Source organism: Montipora capricornis, chromosome 7 (assembly GCF_036669925.1).
Source record: "Montipora capricornis isolate CH-2021 chromosome 7, ASM3666992v2, whole genome shotgun sequence".
Lineage (NCBI taxonomy): Eukaryota > Metazoa > Cnidaria > Anthozoa > Scleractinia > Acroporidae > Montipora > Montipora capricornis.
In genome coordinates, this window is record NC_090889.1 from 20816518 (window position 1) to 20831616 (window position 15099).

A 15099-nucleotide genomic window follows, 5' to 3' on the forward strand; every position below is an offset into this window, starting at 1 on the left:
CCTATGTTCGATGTAGCCATGGGTTGCTATGACGGAGCCGAGGTTTGCGAGCTGGTTGGTCTGTACATCCTACACACATTATCATCGAAATTCCCGGAAGGGGACATTGGCTTGTACAGAGACGACGGCCTGGCGGTCTTTAAGAATATGAACGCAAGAGCGGGCGACAAAGCAAGAAAAGCCTTTTCTAAGGTCATCGGAGACCTTGGATTGAAAATAACAGTGCAAGGCAACCTCAAGGTGGTGAATTATCTCGATGTCACGCTAAATCTAACAACTGGAAGGTATTTCCCATACAGAAAACCTGACAACGATCCATTGTACATCAACGCCAAATCCAATCACCCACCTTCTATAATTAGGCAAATTCCAACATCCATAGGCACTAGAGTATCGAGTTTGTCCTGCGACCAAGACGAGTTCGATACTCGCAGTTGTACAACAACGCCCTGAAACCCAGCGGGTACAAAGAACGAATCCATTATGTTGCAAATCAAAATCAAAACCAAGGAAGAGCAAAATCCAGAATCAGGTCAAGAAAAATCATATGGTTTAACCCGCCATACAGCCAGAATGTTCGAACCAACATCGCTAAATCATTCCTTTGCCTGATAAACAAACATTTCCCAAAGTCACACAAGCTCCACAAAATATTCAATAGAAACAACCTCAAGGTCAGCTACAGCTGCACTACAAACATGGCTAACATAATCAAAAGCCACAACCAGAAGATCCTGAATGAGTGCAACGAGTCCTCCAGTGAGAAGAAATGCAATTGTAGAAACAAAAACCTTTGCCCTCTTGACGGTGCGTGCCTAACCAGCAACATTATCTACCAAGCTACTGTCACAACAACTTCCGGTAACTCAAGATCCTACATTGGCATGACGGAAAACGAATTCAAAACACGGTACAACAACCACAAGCTTTCTTTCAATGACAAAAAACACTCACATGACACTGTACTTTCCAAGCACATCTGGGACTTAAAGGACAAAAACATCGACTACGCAATCAACTGGCGTATCGTAAAAAGAGCAAAAGCGTACAAAGGCAACCCTTCTCGCTGCAACCTGTGTTTATCTGAAAAACTTTGCATCTTGAGCGCAAAAAACGCCTTTCTCTTGAACAAGAAATCTGAGCTGGTAACGAAATGCCGCCATGAAAACAAGTTTTTCACGACAACCAATCACCGGAAGCGTCGCTGCAACCGTTCCTAAATTTGAACACTTATATATGACACCTTCTCGTAGACAACGATCAGTCTGATGATCGCCTTGAGCGTGAAACTCGAGTAACTAGTAATACTTTCCTTCTTACATTTGTATATATATATATATATATATATAAATGATTTGGTTGAAAAGTTAAAACAAGACTAGATGTTGCATCTCGACAACGCTGTTTCGTGAGTTGCCTCACTCATCACTCACTCCTGATGAGTGAGGCAACTCACGAAACAGCGTTGTCGAGATGCAACATCTAGTCTTGTTTTAACTTTTCAACCAAATCATTTATTTCTGCTCTATCTAACGATATCGAGCACTCTATGCAGACAAGTCGATTTCCTGTCTACTTATATATATATATATATATATATAACTAACTGCAGACAGTACTGTTTCGGCCTTCTGGGCCTCATCAATATATATATATATATATATATATATATATATATATATATATTGAGCACTCTACTGGGATGAGTCATTGCCGCTTGCAATTGCGCATGCTCACTAGCTCGCTAGTTTGAGCACTCTGGCAGGACTTGGATGTACCACATGTGTGGGACATCTGGGGTGGCTTTATAGCTTAACTTCCATCCTAGACATCAGTACTGCACTGATGAGGCCCAGAAGGCCGAAACAGTACTGTCTGCAGTTAGATATAGCTCTTTGGCATTACAAAGCTTTTGCTTTCATGTTCAAATTGAGCACTCTACTGTGATGAGTCATTGCCGCTTGCAATTGCGCATGCTCACTAGCTCGCTAGTTTGAGCACTCTGGCAGGACTTGGATGTCCCACATGTGTGGGACATCTGGGGTGGCTTTATAGCTTAACCTCCATCCTAGACATCAGCACTGCACTGATGAGGCCCAGAAGGCCGAAACAGTACTGTCTGCAGTACTGACGTAATACTGACGTAATACTGGAAAAAATGTGATAAAACATGGTAGTTACAACGAAGTTGAATTCAAATACTAAGAGTAACGGAGAAATAACGGAAATGACTCTAAATAATAAACTGAAATCTAATATGTTTCTTCACGGATATTAAGACTGTTGGGATCAATTGCCCTGCCTTTTGAAATTATAAAAGCTTCCCTGGCCTTACGGATCGAGTCTCTGTTAGAAAATATTTTTTCGATAGGAATTAATTGCATGTCTTTAAAGATGTTGTGGGGATAGGAGAGGAAATGTTCTGCGACAGAAGCAGGTTTGGATTTGGTGTTAGCGTCGTTTGGTTTAAACGTCGTTTAGTTTCTCCTATATATTGTTGATGGCATCTGTACATTGGATCATGCAGATAATATTTTTAGTTTCGCAAGTTATGTGGGAATTAATGGAGCGTGTTTCGCCAGTAGAGAAGAATGTGTAGTTGGTCAGTCCATGGAAAATGAAAGGACAGGTAGCGCAGTTGTTGCCACAGCGAAAAGAACCGGGAGGAAGTGCGGAAATAGAACGAGTTACATTAGGGGCAGTTTAGTTACCAGCAGGTCTTGAAGGTTAGGGGAGCGCCTCAAAGCCACAACAGGTAGATGTAGGAAAGCATTTTTGCAGCGGTCTGAGGAAAGAAGTAGATTGCAGTGTTTTTTTGTCATGTTGAAGATGGAAGGAAGTGATGGACTATAGGTCGTTATGAAAGGTATGCGTTTGGGTTTGTTAATCTGTTTAGGTTGTAGGGTATGTATGTATGTGGGGAATGTTTACGGCGCGTTGTATTTGTTTAGTAACAAAGTCGCGTTCGTAACCTCGTTTCAGAAGGTATGTCATTAGTTCAGTGGTGCCAATCTTGAAAGTTTCGTCGGTAGAACAAATTCGTCGTAGGCGAGGTGCTAGGCTGAAAGGAATGGCTTTTTTGGTGTGTAGAGGATGACAAGAGGAATAAAGTAAATGTTGGTGTTTGTCGGTAGGTTTTGTGTATAGGTCTGTATTTATGTTTCCGCCAACTGAGTCTCATTCAAAAAATGCGGAAATGCTTCTCATCCTTTATAATAATCTTCATATGTGAAATAAGCACCACTAATAACAGCTACTGAACTATCCCCATACTAAGACGATTCCTACTAAAATTAAGCAATAGAGGACGTTTTCCGTGTTCCATAGCTTCATCTAAAAACTCGGGGGAGTTGGGAAAATTCGAGACAGTTTTGCAAACCCGAGACGCAGTCGAGGGTTTGCATTTGTCCCAATTCCCCCGAGTGGTTAGATGAGGCTATGGAAACACGTCCTCCTTTGCTTTTATAAAACATTTCTCAAAGATAATTCAACAAATGAAGGAAAATGCTGTTCTTTTTTTACTTCTTGATTGAAACAGAATTTCTTGACACACGCTCATATTTCCTACCAACCAATCAAAACGCGCGTCTGACAATACATAACCAATCAAAATTCTTGTGATGTCATAGCCGTGTTCCATACTCTCATCTAAACCGGCACAGCTATTGACCTATGAGAGTGCGCGTACTAACCTAAGTATTTTATAATTACTGATAGATTAATTTATAAAAGCGAAATATCACGTAGTCAAGTTCCAGACGCTTTCTGTGGCGCATACTTTCACACCTGAAGTGATTCAAATAACAGCTAATATTTTAACAGGTCGTGAAGCATAACAAGGAAATTTCACGAAAATAGCTTCCCTTTTAAAAACATCAGCATAACAAAATATCAGCTAAATGTTAATCTTAATCATCAGTTAACTATTAATGTTTCCGATAAATAATATTTGATATATTCTTTTGACCACAAAATAATAACTTCATTGGTACAAAACCGTGTCTGCCGCGCTCTGCCGGCTCTGTCGTTCACTTAGCCATTCACCTACTTTACGTGTACACACAGTGCATAATTAACAATTAGTTTATGCGTGAGCACGCGGGAAGTTTGGAGAGCACGAAAGAGCCTCTTGAGTATTCTCCAAACTTCCCAAGTGTTCAATATCTCGACTTCTGCACAACTGACGCATGAACTGATTGTTCAGTAATTGTTTTTTAACATTTTCAACGTGCTGTTAGTTTGCTGTTGTCATTAGCGTGCTCAATAAGAATATGACGCAGGCTCGCGCTATTGAATTTGATTATGTGAAAATTCTAGCAATATTATAAATTACGATTAAATCTCATCTCAGATCGGTCAAAAACTGAAGGGTGAACTCTTTTTCCAACGCGTAGCAACGAAATAATCTTTAAGAAGCGTTTAAGGAACAAACTGCTAAGGGATTTTTTAGGAAGTGATTGATATTGTGATAAGTAGTTATGTAATTGACAGTGATGATTGGTTATTTTAATCTTGTAAATAATTTAAATAATTATGTATATTATTATTTTATAATTATTATTGTTCCTGAAAAGCCCCTTTGAGGAGGTTCAATAAAGTATGTATGTGTGTATGTATAAAAAGTCACTCGTGTTAAAAAAAAAACATTTTCTCGAGGTGTTAGTTTGCTGACGTCTTTAGCGTGCTCAATAGCACGCTCGCGCTATTGAATTTATGTTATAACGGTACATGATGATGACATGTACACAGTCAGCGAGCCGACTATAAAAGTTTTATCACACAGGATGTGAGTTGATCAAATAGTGGACGACATGGACGATACAAATCTTTCGGCAAAACTGAGGTTTGTGGTTGATTTAGTTGCTCACGACGAAGACAAAGGAAATTTCAACTGAACTCAGTAAATTTCAGGGTTTCATAAAAAAGAACTCTAACCAATGTTAAATTAAGCTGTAACTACGCCCGGTCCAAACGTCGGACAAACCTAATACCTATTTGGGTCAATCCAAATGATTAAGCTCGACGGGTTAAGTCAGACGTCGAACTTTTCATGTGCCGAACCTAATTCTTTGAGTAAACATTACAGATACCATTTCCAACGGTTAAAATAAGGAAATGAACTGCAGAAAGAAGTTTGAAACGACTCATTTCCATTCCATCCCATTTCGCCTCAGTACGAAAAGCCCAAATAGTTACTTTGATAATTTAGTCGCTAAGTTGAAACAGCTTTATTTGCTGTCTTTTTTTTATATTCAGGGAAATTGCGATCATATTGAGATGCGAATGCACACCATGAATTTTACTACTTACTACTTACTTATCCTCATCGGGCCCATGAGGACTCTTAAGGCCGGACACCATGAATTTTAGTTCATATAGATAGCGTTAAGGCAAGTTGGGAGTCAACCGTACGTTGTGAGCTGTCTAGTTTTAGAATGTTCTCCCCAGTTTTTCGAGAACGCTCTTGACGGTCGTTACGCTTCTCGGATTTCTCTTCACACAGCACACGTAGTAAAGTGTCACTACTCTCTACTAGCCAATCATCAGCGCAGTTATATCGAAAAATTTTATTAAAATAATTTATGCGTTAGGTTCAATTGTTATTATAATTTGCTCAAACAACTTTTTGTTCTGATTGGCTCGTTTAATCATTCTGTCAAATTTGATAAGCATCTCATTGACAACTGTCAGGTGTGTTCTTAATGTAAGGTGCGGTTATCAACTGAGCTATTTCGTTGTTAAGGAGCTCGATCGGAGAACTGCGCTACTAATCACGGTTTCAAGATGAAAACCCTGTTTTCCAAGTTGGCTTTTTTGCTCTGCATCTCAGCTGGTGAGGTTGTTTTTACTTATAACCATCGATTTGGTACCGTACTGATTCCGAACAAAGGTTTACAGAGTTTACATCAGGGTTGAATTAGTCCCACCCATTTCACACTTCTTCTAAACTTCCCACACCATGGTTTGTTTAAAATTATCTAATCTGGCGCCTTCCTGTTGTCATTCTGTGTTTTAGAAATGTGGGTTGTTCAAACTATCATTCAGGTTAGAGAAGTGGTCAAATTGATTGAACGAATAAACTAGAAACAACTTAAGACTCGAGGGCTGCTTTATAGCATTTACCTGAAACTGCCTTGTCATCTTTTATGCTACAAATGGATATTCATACTCGCACGGTCCCCGTAGGTGGTAAAACATTGGTTCTTATTAGAACAATGTTTAAAACTGACTGAAGATAAACCTCTTTGGCCTCTACTTTTGTTATTATCGAACAAATGAGTAACTGCAAAAATGTTTGCAAAACTTTTGTCTCTTCAATAGAGTGTGCACGAATTCTTTAATCACTCTTCAACCGAGTGTGCAACAAGAATGATCTAGAAACAATTTTAACTCGAGAGCTTGTCCACAACGTTTACTTTAAAACAATTGATTCCTCGGTATTCTCATTCTGCACAGATTTTTATACTAGAGACGCATAATTTGTCTGGGACGAACTTGGGCAAACATTTTTTCTGCGTCTAATAAATTCGTCAAGTGTAAAGACGGGCACAAGACGCATTATGCGTCTGGACGAAGTATCCACTTTAGTGCGTCTTTGAAGACGAACTAATTAAACTGGATAGTTCGTCCAGACGCATTATGCGTCTTGTGGCCGTCTTTACACTAGACGAATTTATTAGACGCAGAAAAAATGTTTGCCCAAGTTCGTCCCAGACGAATTATGCGTCTCATATAGTGCGTCTCGTCTTTACACTAGATGGATAACATGAGAGAAGCATAATTCGTCTGGACGGATGTTACGTCTCTAGTATGAAAACGGCCAATATAGGGAACAAAACTAATTGGGAATTAGGAAGGAAACATCATTGCGCTTGATTAGGCTCTGGTATAGGCTAAGGGTTTCAGGGTGCCAGCGGCACATCGCCACCCAGAAATTCCTACAGTACCCCCCGCCCCCAGCTTTTTCCCTGTAATACGGAGGACGAAAAGACACGCTTTCCAGAGAGTAAAAAATAATGGTTACCACAGTATGGTATCCAAAGAAACGGAAAGTCCATATATCTTGATCCAGTGTAATTTACTTTAAATAATTGTGAATTTTTACACTTTATTTCGTGCAGCCTTTGCAATCAAGTGCAAAAACTGTGTCAACTCGAACAGCATGGCAGAGTGCATTGCATCTGAACAATCAGTGGACTGTGCTTCGGTCGCACATCGGATTGGCTTTAATGCAGATCGCTGTGTGAAAATGTCCGTGGATTATAAGGATCACGGCATTCAGTTTAAATCCTTCGTCAAAACCTGTTATACACAAGAATTATGTGAACACGGTGATAGATCGTTTGAAGAGTGTCGCAAGACCACCAGCTCGACATGTGAACTAGATTGCTGTTCCGGCGACTACTGCAACAGTGGTACGGCGCCAATTACAAGCATCTTGATGATCGCCGCTTGCGCTCTGATGTCCCTGTTCCGTCATTAAGCAGACCTTCCGTGGGCAGCAGTTTACAATTCATCTCATTTTTTTGGTATTTTGTAACTATCTAGTCATTTAGATGAAGAAAAGTGCAAACAGATAGAGTTTTAGGATTTGTATCTCTTTAGGATGCAATAAAACAGTGAAGTTTTTGGCCGTAATAGTCAGTCATGATATCGAGTCCAATTTTTGTATGTCTTGAGGCCACGCTCAAACATTAGGGAGCTTTAGCAACGGACAACGCCTTCGGCAACGAGAACGTCACAAATTTGCGTATTTAGTAGGCAAGAACAATAGCTTTGCACGCCCTGCACATGCGTCTTTAATTTTTGTCCATTTCTTTGACATAGTTGGCAAATAGCGCTAGCCGAATGTGAGGCTTTATGGAGGACGTCAGCACTAGCAAATAAATTTTCATTTTCTCCCATAAATTAAGCGTGATTCATATCAGTTTCATTCTTGAGGGACTGCCACTCCATTGTCATGTTTAAAAGCTTGCAATGGTCGTGAAAAGGTTACAATGGCGCGAATTTATATTTTGAGATGATGTTCTCGTTGCCGATCCCGTTATTGACGGTCCACAGTCCAGAGTCCAGAAGTGTGTCCAGTCCAGCCAGCTTTCATGATATGCCGTAATAGAGAGCGTTTTCATTGAATGAGCGACAGGAACAAATAGCGAATAACGTGCACAAGTATTCCCGCTTGTTCATAAAGGGGGCTTCCGACAGGCTCATATATCATGCTAACAAGGACCTGATAATTTATTATCCTGATCCTCTTTCCTCTTCATTAACCCCCCTAAGGGGCTTAAAACGTTTCACTTTCTGTCCAATTACCATTCGGTACGCGGCTAAATCTGTAGAGGCCTTAACGACTTTAAACAAAGCAACTGCTTGCAGTCAACTTTCGGTTTGAATTAAAGAGCTTTGGGTGAACTTCATACAAAAACGGAATTGAAAATAGGGAGCTTAAGCACGCAACCGGAAGAGAGCATTTGGCGTTCCAGGACAGTGGTGTCTCCCACATTTTTATACTAATTATCTCTAATGGAGAAAAGATACTTGGCAATGTAAATGTGGTTGTGTGAAGACGAGTTAAAAGAGAAAACAGCTCACTTCCAGTTGCCGTCCGCGTCTTAAAAACGCGCGTGCTTAAGCTCCCTAATATGTCTGCAGCTGACGCAAGGCGCTGCCAAGAGGCAACACTGTCAACTTCCGCTTTGCAAGCACATACCATCACGGAAATGAGTATGCTTTTCAATAGGGTCGTTTATACGAGAGAAAATATACATAAGACGCGAACACCCTGTATAAATGGTACAAAATCTACGTTCACGGCTTCATACAAAAACGGAATTGAAAATATTTCTGCAGCTGACGCAAGGCGCTGCCAAGAGGCAATACCGTCAACTTCCGCTTTGCAAGCACATACCATCACGGAAATGACTATGCTTTTCAATAGGGTCGTTTATACGAGAGAAAATATACATAAGACGCGAACACCCTGTATAAATGGTACAAAATCTACGTTCACGGCTTCATACAAAAACGGAATTGAAAATATTTCTGCAGCTGACGCAAGGCGCTGCCAAGAGGCAATACTGTCAATTTCCGCTTTGCAAGCACATACCATCACGGAAATGACTATGCTTTTCAAGAGGGCCGTTTATACGAGAGAAAATATACATAAGACGCGAACACCCTGTATAAATGGTACAAAATCTACGTTCACGGCTTCATACAAAAACGGAATTGAAAATATTTCTGCAGCTGACGCAAGGCGCTGCCAAGAGGCAATACTGTCAACTTCCGCTTTGCAAGCACATACCATCACGGAAATGACTATGCTTTTCAAGAGGGCCGTTTATACGAGAGAAAATATACATAAGACGCGAACACCCTGTATAAATGGTACAAAATCTACGTTCACGGCTTTCTCAAGCCGCGGCTTATCCTGGCCTGGGAGTTTTTACTCGTATAAACAGTTCTATTCGCGTATTGTGTACGCCGCGGCCAGAGTAAGCCGTGGCTTATTTTCTCTCGTATAAACGGCCCTAATATCACCATAGGACCGTCATGCATGCATGACATTGATAAACGCCGCCGTTTGGAACAGGAACACACAGGAAAACCGCAAAAAATCCATGACAGCCGAATGATAAGACAGCAGATTCTTGGAAACTGATGGGGCATACTAAGAAAGGCTAGGAGTGTTTTACGCTCCATCGACTCCATCGGCCATGTTTTACCCCCAGCAGAGATGTATAATACATGCATATGTTCAGTGGTTGTGTCATGCATGTCATTTTTACGGAAATAACGTGAAAAGAAATAACGTCATGGAATTTTGGCGGGAGAAACGGCAGAAACGGAAGATTCAAAATTTGGGCAGGAAATGCAAACGTACGTTAGTTGGGAATTTCAAATTTTAAACAATGGCGTCACGTGGCCTTGAGAAAGGGATGACGTCACAGCGCTCCAGACCCCTCACGGTTAAAATCAAAGCTTAGGCCTAATTAATCCAGCTTAAGCCTAATTACCCTTCAGAAGCGATATTATATGAGAGACGTAAATCAATCTTTTTCTGATTTTCCTTATTTTCTGTGCTACCGCAAGTACCCAATTCAAATTACGAATTAACGGTAATCGCTAATTTAGAGAGAAGATCATGTTGCAATCTCCTCCCCGGAAATTCCAAATGAAAGCGGACGGCCCTGGGAATTAGTTGATAAGCAAGATCACCAATGGATTGGAATGGACCAACGGAACGGGCCAACGGAACAAAGAACTGCTGTTGCCACGAAAAATCAACGCAAGTTAATCACATGACCTTATAATGACTTAACCCTTTTCTTGTTTTTATTAGGAGGAGGTTGAACAAAGTGGCGATTCTGTCGAGACAGAATGGACAAGATATGAGAAGGGAAAAGGCGGTTCAAGATGCTTCGCCGGACAAATCGGTTTCTGTTGAAGGACGAAACTGTTCCTAAAGAAGATCGACGAATAAACGGTTTCTAATTCTTAAAATACTTGTAGCAATTAAGAGAGAAAGAGATGATTAGTTTGGAATAAAAGCCTCCTTATACTGGAATCTCGACCCCAGATTACTTTTCGTTTGCGTGGCCTTAAGTTAAAATAAGAGAGAGTTTTGTTGCATTTTGTGATAAAAATGCTATTCGTAAAACGACAACGACAATCATACGCACATTTTGTAAATATGCGCAAATCGTGCGTAAAAGGTGTCAACGAAATTTTAGTTTACAAGTGGTGACTTTTCTAACTCAACGCTACCTATCAATAAATTTCTCTCGGTATTGCTTGTGTTATGCACTGACGCCAAGTCAAATTCCTAGTGCAATTTATACTTATGACTCATTCAATCTCGGTAATCAGCTCATATACCCTATGACCTTTTATGGAAACTGATTGCGCGGGATGATTCATGAAAATGAAATAGTCCAGTTCAGAAATAATGGAATTTGATAAAACAACCGTTCCATTTGCGCTCAATGGATATGAAATAGCTACTTTGGCAGTTTACCACCCAAAATCCAAATTGCGCTTCTAAAATAATTGCAAATTATTGTTTGCGCATGCGAAAATGTCAAAGTGATGAACCATCTGATTTCATGAGAATGTTACCATGAATAAATTTTAATTACAAATGCTGCTTTCTGAGAGTGCGAGAGGAATTTCCTGTTAGGTAGTTCTCGTGTATTGCGACCGAATTTCGTCGAGGATAAGCTGTGCAAATAATTGATGTTTAAAAAAGTGGGATCACTGACATTCATGAGAATAATAAGTCAGCTAATTATTTAAGCAATAGAGAACGTCTTCCGTGTTTCCATAGCCTCACCTAAACACGAGGGGGAGTTGGGAGAATTCGAAACAGTTATGCAAACCCAAGCCTCAGTTGAGGGTTTGCATAACTGTCGAGTTCGAATTCTTATAAAATATTTCTCAAAGATAACTCGACAAATAAAGGAAACAAATGAAGAAAAATTCTTTATTGAAAGAGATTTCCTTGATAGGCGCTCATTTTTCCTACCAGCCAATCAAAACGCGCGTCTGGCGGCATATAACCAATCAAAATTCGCGTGATGTCACAACCGCGTTTCCATACTCAATTGAACAATGAGACTGCGCGTACTATCCTAATTATTTTATGAATTTATCCATGATGGAATCACAAACACCTTGCTTGCATGCCTAAATTTTCAGTCAGCACGCGCTTTAATGTAAGACAGGAAGAAACATTGCGACACTTTGCGCGCGCGGTATAAATGCGCCGGAAAACTAAATGCGAAGGTCCTAAAACAAGTGACTAAACTGTTTTTAAATGATCACTTCAGTTAAACCCTTAAAATAACCTAGTTTCTAAATCGAAAGTAAACCAGTGAACTAGTGTACCTCTAGGTGCTCGAGCTCGCGCAAGGAATTCTTTTGGTATTGTGACGCCAAAGGCATCACTGCAGCAAATGAAAGTATTCACTTGTTTTGCTCAATTTGTACCGGAGGAACAATTTCCTTAGTGTTGGGTAAAAAGATAAGGTTATAATTCAAAATATTGTTATTGGTTCAAAAAGAGTTTCGTAAACTGAAGGTAAGTCTATTTACCAGCATACAGAGGTTTGTTTTCGGCGGAGAATTCTTTACCGTTAAAAACTAAAAGCGGAGTTATTTTAAGTCATTGATTTTTTTACGCACAATTTTCGTCTTCCGCGTTCAACAATTTCCTTTTAGAGCAGGGATAACGTATTATAAGGAAACAAGTGTCCTGATATGTTGAGGCCTTTTATTATTATTTTTCCTACAGTTACTCCGCATTTGTTTTTGCGGGATTCCTCATGGCAAACAACAGTCTTCCTCTGTCTAAGGAGCAACTTTGTCAAATTATAAATCAACAGCAAACTACAATCCAAAGTTTGTTAAGCGAGCGGCAGTGGCTCATTGATGATTATCATATTCAGCAACTGGATATACAGAAATTTAAACAACAATCCTCAGAATGGGAAACATACGCGAAGGTCTTGTCCCAAGAATTAAACCACGCCAGTCAAGATTTGGCTAAGCTCACAGAAAGTCATGAAATTCTGAAAGACAAGTATGAAGCCGTTAAGAGCATGTATTGGGAAGTTAAAGAGAAAAACGACGCTAATAAAGCACTTCTTCAGTATGGCATGGACCTCGGGAGGGGCGTATTCCAAGAAGGTATGTTTTACAAACAGTCTTATCACCAACTACTTGACCAGTACAGAAGAGCATGGTCATCAGCTCCAAGCCAGGCACAAACAGTCAGTGAGAGTCAAGATCCTGAAGCCTGTGAACAGTCAACTCAGTCAAATTCCCTGCTTACCTTTAATCTGCTTCACGCAACCAGCGCCCCTCCCGAGGTGGTCGTCTCACCGCTCCTTACTTCCATCAACTCGAGTGATGCCAATATTTTCATCACTCAAGGAGCTGACATCTCACAGCAGCCACCTGGCTCCATAATAATCAGCTTGCTTCCAAACACTTTAGTGGTAGATTTGCCTAATATTGCTGGTGCGTTAATGAGTCCAACTGAGGATACAGCACAGGAAATGGAAATCTTCGAGACTCAGCTAACCGAGAAAGAAGAATATTCTTTGTTCCCAGATGATATCGTGGAGCAATTTCAATTATCTCTCGAATATCGATGCCCTGCCACTTGTGACGAGGGAATAGAAGATCCTGAGATCTCAATAAGTAATGATGTTAGCCAGTCTCTCTGCGAACACACACAAAACGAGGTAAGCCGAGAAAAAAAGTAAACTAACAGGTAAATCGCGATGCGCTGGTCAGTGCCGTATTTATCTGGTCAGGGATTTCGAAGACATTAAAATAATGTTTACCTTTTTTGCGCAAAATACTCGGAGTATTACTCGTACAAGGAAAGGTTACGTTTATACAAACGTTGGCCGTGTAGCACTTATACTTTAAACAGAGTTAACTGAATAGAGTGTAATGTGTAGTGCTAGATTTTCTATCCCATATGAACCATGTGAGCGTTAGCTCTACTGATGGAAATGGGCCCACACAAGGACAGAGAAAAACTCTGACCAGGGTGGGAATTGAACCCACTACCTTCGGGTTAGATGTCCGCCGCTCTACCGACTGAGGTACAAGGTCAGACAAGTACAAGGAAACGTTACGTTTATACAAACGTTGGCCGTGTAGCACTTATATTTTAAACAGAATTAACTGAATAGAGTTGACTCGGGACTCGACTTTACTAGTCTCATGCACGATCAAAATACAATTTGTGGAGGAAGGACGTCCAGCTGAATTAAATTATTATTCGTTCACCTTTTCATTTACTCAGCTGCTATATTTTTTACTGAGTAATGTTCTTTCATGGTATTTCTAGGAAGCCGCTCTTTTCGCTGAAGTGTCAAATGGGAGTGTCCAAGAGATAGACGTCTACGAGCCGAGTGCTAGCAAGGAAGATGATGTGGAGGAACGATCTGGACTCCAAGAAACTTTAAATGACGCAGATGTAGTCTCCACTGAAATGCAAGTCGAATACCCATCCTATCGAGGCGATGAGGTGGAAATGGATGTCTTCAAGCCAAGTGCTAGCAAGGAAGATGATGTGGAGGAACGACTTGTAATCCAAGAAACTTTAAATGTCGCAGACACTTTCTCCACTGAAATGCAACTCGAATGCGCATCCTATCGAGGTGATGGGATGGAGATGGATGTCTATGAGCCAAGTGCTAGCAAGGAAGATGATGTGGAGGAACGACCTGTAATCCAAGAAACTTTAAATGAGGTAGACGCAGTCTCCACTGAAATGCAAGTCGAATGCGCATCCTATCGAGGCGATGGAGTGAAGATGGATGTCTATGAACCAAGTGATAGCAAGGAAGATGATGTGGAGGAACGATGTGGAATCCAAGAAACTTCAAATGACGCAGACGCAGTCTCCACTGAAATGCAAGTCGAATGCGCATCCTATCGAGGCGATGGAGTAGAGATGGATGTCTACGAACCAAGTGCTAGCAAGGAAGATGATGTGGAGGAACGATGTGGAATCCAAGAAACTTTAAATGACGCAGACTCAGTTTCCACTGAAATGCAAGTCGAATGCGCATCCTATGAAGGCGATGGGATGGAGATGGATGTCTACGAGCCAAGTGCTAGCAAGGAAGATGATGTGGAGGAACGATGTGGAATCGTAGAAACGTTGAATGACGCAGACGCAGTCTCCACTGAAATGCAAGTCGAATGCACATCCTATCGAGGCGATGGGATGGAGGTAGATGATCGCCGAGCAAGTAATAACCTCAGAGAGATTTGCTGCAACGTAAAACCCAAGGTAGGCTGACAGAAACACTACAATAACATGCTTGAAGAAAAACATTACCTTGTTTAACATACATGTTTGGTGAGATGAATCCGCCATCTTAGTGTGAACGGAAGATTATATGTGGTGTGGTATAAATAGCATAGTTTAGTTGTCGCTAACCGGTACGTTTTGCGGGAGCCTGGGAAAAAGTGACAAGAAAAAAAGAACCGCTGACTTTAAATATCGTTTGCGTCGCTAGGAAATTAAGGACGTTGACGATAACAAAACGGCCGCTGTCGGCATTGGTTGAGCGG

General features: G+C 40.7%; 1 long non-coding RNA gene across 1 annotated transcript; it reads left to right on the plus strand.

The window, feature by feature from the left end:
* Positions 1–7494: 7494 nt before the first annotated feature.
* On the plus strand, positions 7495–10567 carry LOC138056395 (uncharacterized). Its single transcript, XR_011133431.1, has 2 exons — positions 7495–9879; positions 10343–10567. It is a non-coding gene; the product is annotated as an uncharacterized lncRNA (long non-coding RNA).
* Positions 10568–15099: the final 4532 nt, after the last annotated feature.